The 14,262-nt window shown below is 38.3% G+C and overlaps 1 non-coding gene across 1 annotated transcript; it reads left to right on the top strand.

Moving 5' to 3' along the window:
* The first annotated feature begins 5,351 nt into the window (after window positions 1–5,351).
* Window positions 5,352–5,457, top strand: LOC121209134 (small nucleolar RNA R71). The gene has a single exon (XR_005904251.1). It is a non-coding gene; the product is annotated as a small nucleolar RNA R71 (small nucleolar RNA).
* Window positions 5,458–14,262: the final 8,805 nt, after the last annotated feature.

Genomic DNA, 14,262 nt, shown 5'->3' with positions numbered 1-14,262 from the left:
TTGCTATTATAGATCAAGATTTATCGAATCCGAACCTAGACTGGGGGAAAGCCAAACAAATCGACTAAACCGACTAGTCGAGTACATTTTGCAAACCGAGGTAAGTTGTATGTAAATAATACAACTACATTGTTAATGTATGTATTTGAATTGTCATTGAATTGATATAGTGTGAATTGCTAGATTGTGAACTGAGAATGCATATTAATAATTGAGATAGTAGAAAAATCCCATTGAAACTTTAGGAAACCAACCGGATATTCATGCCATAACATTCGGGTTATTTGTGTGCCAGTTAAGACATGTCTGGGACATGCATCGGCTAAGAGTTGTGCTAGTATAAGACCATGTCTGGGACATGCCATCGGCCTCGAAGACGATAGCCAGTGTAAGACCATGTCTGGGACATGGCATCGACAACTTATCCCTTGTTTGAAGTATATAGAATATCCGGTAGTATTCCGAAAGGTTTAACTTTAAAAGTTACGAAAGTGAGTTAGTAAGGAAAGTATAATAATGTTGTGAGTGGTACAGGTACGCATTTGGTATGCATGAGTAATGAGCTCAAATTAGAAAATGTGACTTGAGTAGACAGTAATGAGTAAGTCAAGCTTATGTCTATCTTTGTGCTATGAGTATGATGACTACATGTGAAATTGTTGTTGTATAATTGAGTAGACAGTAATGAGTAATTCAGAAAATAATAACAAGATTCGTCTTAGGTTTCATTCCCCTTAGGTATTTAGGGGATTTAGTTCATAACTAAAAAGGAAAACATCTCAGAAGAATAACGAATACAAAACATAAAGAAAACCCAAAACTCCTGAAGGGAAATTGAGGAGAGATCTTCAGTCTTGATGGTGAATCTGGCTTCTAAGATAGATCAATCGGCTTCCTTGGAGTAATTTCTTACTCCCTATTCTGTGCCTCTCTTTTCTTCCTCCTCTAGGGTGTATTTATAGGCTTTGGAATGCCTAAGAGCCCTCAAAATTAGCCTTTTACGAATTGGACTCAACTTGGGCTCAGCAGGGACACGCCCGTGTAACACACCCGTGTGCGATTACTTCAGGCCGTGCTTGAGCCTACCAAATTGACACGGCCGTGTGGTTTGCCCGTGTGAGGAGGTCCAGGCCGTGTTGATTTCGTACTTTGGCCCATTTTCTCTGGTTTTGGCCTATTTTTCATTCCTTTCACTCTCCTGTGCTCTGTTAAGTATAAAACATGAAATTAAAGCATTAGAAGCATCAAATTCACCAATTCTAATAGGAAATCATCCATAAAATGCATTAAACATGGGGTAAAAATATGTATAAATTACGGTTTATCAAATACCCCCACACTTAAGCATTTGCTTGTCCTCAAGCAAAATTCTCAACTCATAATCAAAATAAATTCTTCTCAACTTATAATTTCTATCGATAATATCTCAAAATAATCCATAGGTAATCATACATTGAGAATTCAGCTAAAAGAACATAAAATTCAAACATTCCAGGTTGAGTATTTAATCATGCAAACATAGGTGTCTCCCATCATCTAAGTAATTACCTTTGATTCAGAATATCACAGAGTTTCGCATCCTCACTAAAGATTCACTCAAATCACTAGAGGTGTTTAAGGACAATAAATGAAGCACTCAATAGTCAATAATGAAAAGTCATTACCATAATCTTGCATGAAAATCAAATCTCCACCACTATAATTTAAGATGATACATCAATCAAAAGGTCTTTAGAAGGTTGTAATGAGGCTTAGTTAAGGGGTGTGGTCACAAGCTGAAAGAAAGGGTTAGAATCGAGATTGAGTTAAAAATTTACTTAACTATAAAAATATCTAGTCATCAATTGCGTACAATAGAGCTTTTCTCAAAATATGGAATTTGACTTCTTTAGCTCAGAAGATTACTACTATTAAGATGTATACATTTTTTTAAGAACAAGTTAAATACAAATTAGAATAAAACTTAGCTAAGCAACTATTTCAATTCCAATCTCGACAAAAAATGAGGATCAAATTAATTTAAGGGATTTCAACTATAATGGGTTAAGGGTTAATATTAAAGGTAATACAAGAAATGGGTTGTTAGGCTCAAGGGGGTTTACTAGGGGTTAATCGTGGAGGTAGGCTTTTCATGGCATGAGTGGGTTAATCCTAAGTGCCTTAATCATTTTGACATATCAAATCAAATAGTGTGGTCTCGACATGCATAATCAAGCAAGTTCTAGAATAACAGTTCAATACTGACGCACTCAAAGCAATAATAAAAGTGAGCATGAAAGAATTAATAGATGCTCAAAAGGCTCAAAAATCTCACAAAAATTATGGCTTTTTGATGTTTAAAACTTGTGAATTCCAAATCAAAGTAATACCTAAACTTTGGGGAAACAACCTAATATTTTAAATTCTTAAAAATCAACTTATCATGCTTGATTCTCTAATGTCTTGAGGTTTAAACAATCAATGTATAAATGCCTATGTTTTAATTCAAGATATATCAAAAAAAATCATAAATCAATCAAAATTTATCCTAAATATGATATGAAAGCTTTTCAAGAGAACAAGGTAGTCATTCAGGGATTTTTCTGATAATGAAATAAATACCCCCCACACTTAAGATGTACATTGCCCTCAATGTACAAAGATAGATATTAGAGTATAAAAATAAGATAGGGAGAGAAGTGAAACTTTCTGTATAAAGAATGGATGATATTCTTGGATTGGCGAGATCGAGTATTGGAAATAAAGCTGGAGGGCAAGCATGATTCTGAATGATAAAAGGAGAGTTAAGGGAATAATCTGATAGTAGTGATAAAGATAAGCCGTGTTTAAAAAAATGAATCTTAAAAACTTAATAAAAGAAAAATAAAATAAAATAAGATAAATAATCAAATTTTTCAAGTGGTACGGCCGATGCACACGCCCGTGTGGATCGTGTCCCGTCCGTGTTCATCGCAAATTGAGATGTCATCACATGGCCTTCTGGCACGCCCGTGTGTCTAGGCCATGTGGCTACATGATCGTGTCGCACGGCCGTGTCTAGCGCGGTACGCTTCTCCCACGGTCGTGTACCTTTGCGCACGCTCGTGTTATTTTGATCATGTCGTCCACGGGTGCTAGACACAGGCGTGTCGTATGCCCATGCTATTTTAACAGGTTCGACCACAGCCATGTCGCACGACCGTGGCATTTTATCGTAGCCCGTGTTTGGGAAAAATTTTTGTCCTGTTTTCACATGGCCCTAAGCACGCCCGTGCTCTTGGTCGTGTCCCTGTGGAAAACCTATATTCAAGCGCTATGTTAGTAAGTTAGATGCTGAAGACTAAATTTTAAAGAAGTTAATACAGTTAGTGCTTGGGTTGCCTCCCGAGAAGCGATTATTTATAGTCTAAGCTCGACTTACCTATCCGTTGAATGATCATGGTGGTTTGAGGAGTTTATACTCCTCATTCCTGCTATTAATCTCATCAAAATAAGGTTTTAAACGAGTATTGTTTACCTTAAAAGTGCCAAGCTTGGGATGATTCACCTCGACCGTACCGAATGGGAAAATCTGAGTACCGTAACAGAGATTTCTTCATTCGATGTGGTAGCGACAATGTGGGGATCTGTGGCATCTAATAAGACTCTATCTCTAACCTTAAGTTGATTTGAAAAGGGATTGAGCTTATTCTATCGTAGATTCGGTTTGTCAGGTGTTCTCGGTTTATGCGTCCGCCATTCATCTAGCTCTTCGATTTGTAACCTTCGATCTACATGAATGGGTCCTCTACTATTGCTTGAGAATCACTCATGTGCTTCCTTCAGACTCATTTCCTGCAAAGTAGGTTGTACCAACAATTTCTGATATGTTTCCAGAATTGCAAGCTTGAAGAGTGATTGTTTCATATCCCACACGGAGTGTGAGTGCACCTGTGCCAACATCAATAATTGCTTTAGTATTTGCTAAAAAGGGCCTTCCTAGAATTAAAGGAGTGTTGCTATCCTCCTCTATGTATAGAACAATGAAGTCAACGGGAAATATAAATTTATCGATTTTAACTAGCACATCTTCAATAATACCCCTAGGAAATCTTATAGTTTTATCTGCTAATTGAATGCTCATCCTAGTCTGTTTGGGTTTCCCGAGACCTAATTGTTTGAACATTTTGTAAGGTATGACGTTAATACTAGCCCCCAAATCAGCTAATGCATTATTAACATCTAAACTACCAATTAAGCAAGGAATTGTAAAACACCCTGGATCTTTAAGTTTGTTGGGTAGTTTATTCTGGAGAATAGCTGAGCAAACTGCGTTTAGCTCCACATGTGATGCCTCGTCCATCTTCCACATATTTGCTAAAAGCTTCTTTAAAAATTTCATTGTGTTTGGCATCTGTGATAGAGCTTCAATAACTGGTAAGTTAATATGTAATTTTTTTAAGAGTTTAAGGAATTTACCAAATTGTTCATCTGAGCGGTTTTTCCTTTCTACGTTGGGGTATGGCACACGAGGTTTATATTCGACATTCACCGATTTGTTTTTATTGTGATCTACCTCACCTTGACCTTTTCTTACCACAGTTTCTTGCTCGGTTCTGGCTCAGGCTCAACAAATCCTTCTTCATCTTGAACATTAATCGCGTTAAGCTGTTTCCTTGGGTTAGGTTCAATATTGCTTGGCATGGTCCCTTATGGTCGTTTGGAGATTAGTTTGGAAATCTGGCCTATTTGAGTTTCGAGCCCTTGGATCGACGCTTGTTGATTTTTAAGTGCTATCTCGGTGTTCTGGAAACGAGTTTCTGACACCGATATAAACTTTGAGAGCATCTCTTCAAGGTTCGGCTTCTTTTTCTATTGGTAGGGTGGTTGTTGGTAGCTTGGAGGTGGTTGTGGTCTTTGATTTCCTTGACTGCCCCACAGAAATTGGGTGGTTCATCCAACCTATATTGTAAGTGTTATTATATGGATTGTTTTGAGGTCGATGATTATTACCCATGTAATTTAATTACTCGTTATCGATGTTATGGCCATAAGGTTGGTATTTCGAATGGCTTGTTCCACCTCCACTTGCTTCGCACTGCATTACTGGGTGAACCTCTGAAGAACTAAGAAAACCATCAATCTTTTTATTTAGAAGTTCTACCTGGTTTGATAGCATAGTAATCAAATCGACATTATAAACGCCTGCTGTTTTAGTTGGTTTTGTCCTCATGACTTGCCACTAATAGTTATACAGTGACATCTCCTCTATAAACTCATAAGCATCTTCAGGTGTTTTATTTTTGATGGTTCCGCCAGCAGCTGCGTCAACCATTTGTCGAGTCGAAGGATTCAAGCCATTATGGAATGTTTGAACCTGAAGCCAAAACAGTAACCCATGGTGAGGGCACCTTCTCAGTAAGTCCTTGTATCTCTCTCATGCATCGTAAACAGTTTCTAAGTCCATCTGCACAAACAAAGAGATATCATTATGTAATTTGGCCGTTTTAGCCTGCGGGAAATATTTTAATAGAAATTTTTCAGTTATTTATTCCCAAGTAGTGATTGACCCTCGTGGTAATGAGTTCAACCACTGTTTAGTTTTGTTCCTCAACGAAAAAGGGAATAACCGAAGACGAATGGCATCATCAGAAACACCATTAATTTTAAATGTATCGCATAGTTCTAAGAAGTTGGCTAAATGAGCGTTGGGATCCTTATCCTGCAAACCATCAAACTGAACAAATTGTTGTATCATTTGAATAGTGTTACGTTTTAGTTCAAAAGTATTTGCAGCTACAGCAGGTCTAAGTATGCTCGATTCAGTTCCTGTTAAAGAAGGTTTAGCATAATCATACATAGTACGTGGAGCAGGACTTTGATTAACTGCAATTGCAGGAGGTAGCTGATTGTCTTGGTTTTCAGCCATCTCTGTGGTTGGGGTTTGAGTATCGTTCTCTTGCTCGTTCTCTATGTATCTTAAGCTTCGCCTTATTTCTCTTTAGTTTTTGCAAACTGTGCGATCGATTTCTTCGTCAAAAAGTAGTGGTCCTGAGGGGTTTCTTCTAGTCATAAACTATAAAAACCTACCAAGAGAAGGAAAAAATAAGTAATAAAATAAATTTAAATTGAAATTAAAATAAATGGCTAAAGTAATAAAATTTGAGTGTTCCTAATATCTTAGTTTCCCGACAACGGCGCCAAAAACTTGATCGTGTGATTTCGTGATAGGTTTTAAATATTTATAATTAATTGTTCTTGAAACTAACTATTATCATGATGTAGGCAAGTGTACTTATCGAACAGTAGTATAGTTTTAGCAAGATCGGATTGTCAAACCCAAGGGAACTAAAAGTACTAGTAATGACTGTCTTTTTATTATCTAGCCTAATAATAAAGAGGTTTTTGTTTTAACTAACTAATTATCTAAATTAAGAATTCACAGAGAATGGAATTGGGAAATTGATTTTGGGAAAATCGATTGAATTAAGACAATACCTAAGGAAAAATCCACCTAGACTGTACTTGTTATTCTAGCTCCGAATCAGACGATTTATTCATTTAACTTGTTCCGTAGAGATCCTAAGTTATGTTATTATCCCTATTCAAGACTAATAACGTCTAATCCCTAGATGGAATAATTGACACTTTTCTCTAATTAACACCCTAGGATTGCATTAACTCGATCTATGGATCCCCTTATTAGGTTTCACCCTAATCCGGCAAAATCTTGTCACCCTATGTCTAGGCGCGCAAACAACTCCGCTTAATTATGACAAATGTACTCTTAGACAGGGTCTATTCCTCCTCTGAATAAGAGCTTATCTTGAATCAGTATCCTGAGATATCAAAACAAGAATTAAGAACACATAATTAAGAACAAGTTAAATATTTATCATACGATTCAGAAAATAATAACAAGATTCGTCTTAGGTTTCATTCCCCCTAGGTATTTAGGGGTTTAGTTCATAACTAAATAAGAAAACATCTCAGAAGAATATAGAATACACAACATAAAGAAAACCCAAAACTCCTGAAGGGAAATTGAGGAGAGATCTTCAGTCTTGATGATGAGGTTCATGGACCAGAAAAAGAAGGAATTTTTAGAGCTGAAATAGGGTAATAAGACTATGACAGAGTGTGAGTGTGAGCTTGTGAAACTCAACAAGTATGCGCGGGAATGCGTATCCACTGAAGCTATCATGTGTAAGAGGTTCGAGAATGGCCTCAATGAGGATATCTGAGTGTTTGTGGGCATCTTAGAAATAAGAGAATTTGTGGTACTCGTTGAGAGAGCGTACAAGGCAGAGGAGCTGATAAAAGAGAGGAGAAAAGTGGCCACTGAGTCACGGGATTTGAAGAAAAGACAGATGGGGAAAGCACATCAGTCCTCATCTAAGAGATTGAAATAATTTACTACCCGATCGAATGTTTCAATGGGGTATTCGAGAAGAAACAAGATTCAACAGAATATGGCATCTAAAGCCCAGGCTACTTCAGTCGTTAGTATTGGTAGTGCTTGGCCAAATCGGCAGGAGTGTCCACAATGTGGGAGATGTCACTTAGGCGAATGCCAAGTAAACGAGAGGGGCTGTTTCAAGTGTGGGTCACTTGACCACTTTATTCGTAATTGTCCTGAGATGGATGAGAGAGGAAGAAAGCAAGATATGAAAGCAAGTAGTGCTCCCTTGAGAAGTAGCCCACAAAAGAACCCCGGGAATGGGACTAGTAGTAGAGGCGCGCCAAGAGGTACCACGGCGAGGTCTGAAGGTAGAGCGCCAGTGAGGACCAATGCTATACGTACCCGAGAAGAGGCAGAGTCTCTCAACGTGATCAAGGGTACCCTTTCTATCTATGATATAACTATTGTTGCTTTAATTGACCCGGGATCTACTTACTTTTACATTTGTATGGAATTAATACCTCGTATGAATATGTTAGTAGAGTCCACTAAGTTTGTAATAAAAGTGTCTAACCCGTTAGGCAAGCATGTGTTAGTAGACCAAGTATGTAGAAATTGTTCTTTGATGATTAGAGGCTATTATTTTCCAGCCAACTTGATGTTGTTGCCTTTTAATGAATTCGATGTAATTCTTGGGATGGATTGGCTGACCTCCCATGGTGTTGTAGTAGACTGAGGAAGAAAAGTAATTGAGTTAAGATGTGAAAATGGGGCTGTTCTTCGATTTGGACTAGATGAGCCAGAAAGCCTGCCTATGGTAATATCATCATTGACTACTGAGAAAAATTTGAAAAAGAAGTATGAGGCTTATAGAACTTTTGTGTTGAATACTCAAGAGTCAAAGTTGAGGATCGAATTAGTACCGGTAGTTTACGAGTTCACGGATGTGTTTCTAGAGGAGTTACCTGGATTACCTCCAATGAGAGAGGTTGAGTTTGAAATTGAATTGATTCCTGGTACGACACCTGTCTCAATCACTCCGTATAGGATGGCTCCAACGAAGCTGAAAGAGTTGAAAGCACAGTTGCAAGATCTGACAGACAAGGGCTTTGCGAGACCGAGTTATTCTCCGTGGGGTGCTCCGGTACTCTTTGTGAAGAAGAAAGATGGGTCGATGAGATTATGCATCGACTACAGGCAACTCAACAAAGTAACAGTAAAGAACAAATACCCTTTACCAAGGATCGATGATTTTTTTCATCAGTTGAAGGGAGCTATCATGTTTTCTAATATCGATCTGAGGTCTGGTTATTATCAGTTAAGGGTTAAAGAGCAAGATGTGCCGAAGACTGCATTTCGGACAAGATATGGGCATTATGAGTTTCTTGTCATGCTATTTGGTTTGACTTATGGATTTGATGAACTGCATATTCAGACCGTATCTAGATAAGTTTGTTGTCGTCTTTATCGATGACATACTGATCTATTTGCGTGATGAGAGAGAGCACGCAGAGCATCTAAGGGTTGTGTTGCAAACCTTAATAGGCAAACGATTATACGCCAAGTTCAGTAAGAGTAAATTTTGGCTTAAAGAGGTCGGGTTTCTAGGACATATTGTGTCGGGTTCCGAGTTGATCCAAATAAGATCTCCGTTATTGTGGAATGAAAACTATCGAGGAATGTAACAGAGATTCGAAGCTTTTTGGGTTTAGCCGGATACTATAGACGGTTTGTAAATGGATTTTCTATTATAGCTACCCCGATACTAGGCTGCTGGAAAAAGACGTCAAGTTTGAATGAACAGAAAAGTGTAAGTAAAGTTTTGAGAGATTAAAGGCTTTGTTAACGGAAGCTCCAGTGTTAGTGCAACCAGAGTCGGGCAAGGAGTTTGTGATTTATAGCGACGCCTCCTTAAATGGTTTGGGGTGTGTGCTCATGCAAGAAGGTAAGGTTATAGCTATGCCTCGAAATAGTTAAAACCATACGAGAGAAATCATCTAACCCATGATTTGGAACTAGCAGCTGTAGTATTCGTGCTGAAGATTTGGAGACACCATTTGTATAGAGAGAAATGTCGGGTATTCACCGACCATAAGAGCTTAAAGTACTTAATGACCCAAAAGAAGTTGAATTTGAGGCAACACCGATGGTTAGAACTGTTAAAGGATTATGAATTGATTATCGACTACCATCTGGGAAAGGCGAATGTAGTCGCCGACGCCTTGAGTAGGAAGTCGTTGTTTGCCTTGAGACCCTTGAACACTCAGTTAACTTTACCTAAAGATGGTTTGATCCTAGAAGAGTTGAAAACCAAACCAGCTATTCTTCAAGAAATCTGAGAAGCTCAGACAAGTGATGAGGAATTGCAAGCTAAGAAAATTCAGTGTAAGTCAGACATTGAATCAGATTTCCGCATCAATACCGATGGATGTTTAATGTTTAGAAACAGAGTTTGTGTACCCAAGGACAATGAACTTATTCAAAAGATCCTGAGTAAGGCAAATGGTGGTTGTTTATCCGTTCACCCGGGTAGTGCAAAAATGTACAACGACCTTAAGAAAATGTATTGGTGGTCGGGTATGAAAGGAGACATTTCAGAGTTTGTTTCCAAGTGCTTAGTGTGTCAGCAAGTAAAGACTGAACATCAAGTACCTTCGGGTTTACTTCAGCCTATTATGGTCCCAGAGTGGAAATGGAATCGTATCACTATGGACTTCGTGACCAGTTTGCCTATAACCCCAAAAAAGAAAGATGCAATATAGGTTATTGTCGATAGACTAACTACGTCGGCACATTTCGTACCCGTGCGTACCACTACTCCCTTAAGAAATTAGCCGACTTATATATTTTCGAGATTGTGAGGCTTCATGGAGTGCCATGGTCGATTGTGTCAGAAAGAGATTCGAGGTTTACCTCAAGGTTTTGGAAAAAGTTACAAAAGGCTTTGGGAACCAAGTTAAGTTTCAGCATGGCATTTCATCCGCAAACTGATGAACAGTCGAAAAGAGTGATATAGATCTTAAAAGACATGTTGAGATTTTATGTTCTCGAATTTCAAGGAAGTTGGGAAAAAATACTTGCCATTGGTCGAATTAGCCTACAACAACAGCTATCAGTCGAGTCTAAAAATGGCGCCTTATGAGGCCTTGTATGGGCGAAAATTTCGGACGCCCTTATACTGGACTGAGTTGAGAGAGAATCAGATTCACGAGGTCGATTTGGTGAAAGAGGCGGAGGAGAAAGTTAAAGTGAATCGTGACTGCCGGAAAGCCTCCTCGGATAGAAAAAAATCCTACTCGAATTTGAGGCGAAAAGAAATTAAGTTTGAAGTCGATGATAAAGTATTTTTGAAAGTTTCTCCGTGGAGGGCAAGTTGAGTCCTAGTTTCATAGGACCTTATGAGGTTATCGAAAGATTAGGACCTGTTGCTTATGTTTTGATTTGCCGCTGGAGTTAGAAAAGATTCACGATGTGTTTCATGTTTCCATGTTACACCGGTACAGATCGGACGCTTCACATGTAATTGCGCCAACTGAAGTTGAGATTCTTCCAGATATGACTTATGGCGAGGAGTCGATCAAGATTTTGGCTCGAGAGGTCAAACAATTGAGAAATAAGAATATCCCACTTGTGAAGGTTTTGTGGCATAGACATGGGGCCAAGGAAGCCACATGGGAACCCGGGGAGTCTTTGAGAGAGCAGTACCCGAATTTATTCGCAGGTAAGATTTTCAAGGAGAAAAATCCCTAAAGAGAGGAGAAATGTAACAGCCCGATTTAGGGCCTAGTCGAAACAGTGGTCTCGAGACCACAAATCTAAAATTGGGTAAATAATTTTTATTATTATGAGGTTATAGTATAATTACATTAGCGCATGAAAAATTTGATGAGTAGATTTTAATGTTGTGGGCCCGATTGCGAAAAAAGGACTAAATCGCATAAAAGGCAGAAGTTGCATTTTAGTACCCAAATGTGTCAAATAGATAGATAATTAAAATTGGGGGTCTTTAAAGGGCAATTAGACCCTATTATGATAGCTTGGTCAGCCTTGGTAGAGAGAAATGTTGAAAAGTCAATATTAGGTATGTTGATGACATAAGATGTACTAAAATAATGCCTAAGACTAGCTATCATCTTTTTCTTTCATTTTCTTTTCACTTCCCCCGATTTTTCCAGCCATTGTAAGGGTTTTCAACTTCAAGAAAATTTTAGCAACTCTAAGTCCTCACAAGTAAGTGATTTTCTCATTCTTTGTTGATGATTTTTGCATTTTTAAAACCCTTGAAACATGAGCTTCCAAATGAGGAGATTATATTGCAAAATGGTGGAAATTTTAGGGTTTTACCATGAGAGCATTTAGAGTGTTTTCTAAAATTTTATGGAAGAATATGAGTCCTAGTTATGTTATAAACAACTTTTGTGAAGGAGTTTTCATGGAAAACACCTAAAGGGGCTTTTATGCATAAGTTGTAAAATAGTTGATAAATATGTAAAATTGTGAGAATTTAAAGTTTCTATAAGAGTAAAAAGGGTTCAGCTAGGCTTCAGATGCAAATAAATTCGATAAAAATCGATTTCCGAGCATAGGGGCAAAATGTTCATTTTGCCAAGGTCTAGGGGCAAAATGGTCATTTTACCTAAGATTTATGATTGCCTAATTGTAATTAGTGACTAAATGAGTGCATTTTGCTATTATAGATCAAGATTTATCGAATCCGAACCTAGACTGGGGGAAAGCCAAACAAATCGACTAAACCGACTAGTCGAGTACATTTTGCAAACCGAGGTAAGTTGTATGTAAATAATACAACTACATTGTTAATGCATGTATTTGAATTGTCATTGAATTGATATAGTGTGAATTGCTAGATTGTGAACTGAGAATGCATATTAATAATTGAGATAGTAGAAAAATCCCATTGAAACTTTAGGAAACCAACCGGATATTCATGCCATAACATTCGGGTTATTTGTGTGTCAGCGTAAGACATGTCTGGGACATGCATCGGCCACATTATGAGAGCCAGTATAAGACCATGTTTGGGACATGGCATCGGCATTGAGACGAGTGCTAGTGTAAGACATGTCTAGGACATGTATCGGCCTTGATGATGATAGCCAATGTAAGACATGTCTGGGACATGCATTGGATAAGAGTTGTGCTAGTATAAGGCCATGTCTGAGACATGGCATCAGTATGTATATATACGAGAGCTAGTGTAAGACCATGTCTAGGATATGGCATCAGCCTCAATGACGATAGCCAGTGTAAGACCATGTCTGGGACATGGCATCGGTAACTTATCCCATGTTTGAGGTTTATAGAATATTCAGTAGTATTCCGAAAGGTTCAACTTTAAAAGTTACGAAAGTGAGTTAGTAAGAAAAGTATAATAATGTTGTGAGTGGTACAGGAACATATTTGGTATGCATGAGTAATGAGCTCAAAATAGAAATGTGACTTGAGTAGACGGTAATGAGTAAGTCAAGCTTATGCCTATCTTTGTGCTATGAGTATGATGACTAGAGGTGAAATTGTTGTATAATTATTTATATGCAACTTACTAAGCTTTTATGCTTACTCTCCCTTTCTTTTCATCTTCTTATAGTGCGGCCTAATTAGCTTAAGGATCACCGGAAGTCAGAGATATCAATCACACTATCAGTCATAAAACTCGGTATAGTTGGATTTTTATTTTTTATTATGGCATGTATAGGGTTAGACCTTATTATTTTGTGTATTTGAGAATTGGCTAAATGCGTTGGTCTAGAATAGATTTCACTCTTTACATTAAGCCTTGGATGAGGGCTTTCATTTTGAGTCTATAAAAGATGCATCTTCATGGTTAAATGAATGTCTATTATGCTTGTTTTGGTATTGGTTGGTATTGACATGAAAATAGGTACACTAGGGTGGCAATGAGGCTTGGTAGATAGCCTCATATTGTCCATGCAGGTAGACACACGGGCGTGTGTCTAGGCCGTGTGTGTTACACGGTCAGCCCCATGGGCGTGTGAGAAGGCCGTGTGTCCCCTGCACCTAGAAATCTCAAGTCAGAATGCATGGTAATTATCACACGGGTAGAGACACGGCCGTGTGTCTCAGCCGTGTGGAGGGCATAGCCTAGTACACGGGCCTGTAACGTGGTCGTGCGATGCTGACGTCAGAAATAGAATACCTAGGTTTTTGCACACGGACGTGTCGTGGCCTGTGAAAGGACACGAGCATGTGTCCAGGCTGTGTAAAGTCTGCACTTGTTTATGAAATTATGGAAATTAAATTGGCTACACGGGTGCAGGATATGGGCGTGTCCCTAGCACACGAGCATGTGCCCTATACCCACACGGCGTGTGGAGCCTTGAAGCATGAAATTTTCTAAGTTTTTCTTGAGCCCTCGGTTTGGTCCCGAAGCACCTCAATTGCATGTTTTGGGCCTCGTAAGCCCAAATAAGGGACAGATTGCATATGAAATGAAAAGTCTTAAGTTGATCAAAATTTTATGGCCCAATTTCCTAAAATATGTTGAGTTTAAGTCCGATAGCACCTCAAACCCTGTCCTGGCGTTGGATACGGGCGAGGGGTGTTACATTATGAGGCTCGAGAGTATGCTTTCCAATTAAGTGCCCTAATGGGTACTCCTGAATATGAATGTGCAGGTTGTTAAATTGTACACCTTGAGTGTACTGTTTGAATATCCATCGGAATTTCAATGACTCAACAGATAAAATACTTGACATGATATGAGGAGTATAAGACAAAATTAATGATGTCTTGAAAGAATATTGTATGGTGAGCTCATCTATGCTTACTTGATGCTTATGTGAACATTTATATAACTAACTTGTTTGATTGAGTGTATGTGTATAGGTAAATTTGCCTAATTGATGAAAAAGCATGTTATT

The sequence above is a fragment of the Gossypium hirsutum genome, chromosome A10 (genome assembly GCF_007990345.1).
Source record: "Gossypium hirsutum isolate 1008001.06 chromosome A10, Gossypium_hirsutum_v2.1, whole genome shotgun sequence".
In the NCBI taxonomy this organism is placed as follows: domain Eukaryota; kingdom Viridiplantae; phylum Streptophyta; class Magnoliopsida; order Malvales; family Malvaceae; genus Gossypium; species Gossypium hirsutum.
This window is presented reverse-complemented; position numbering and strand designations above follow the sequence as displayed.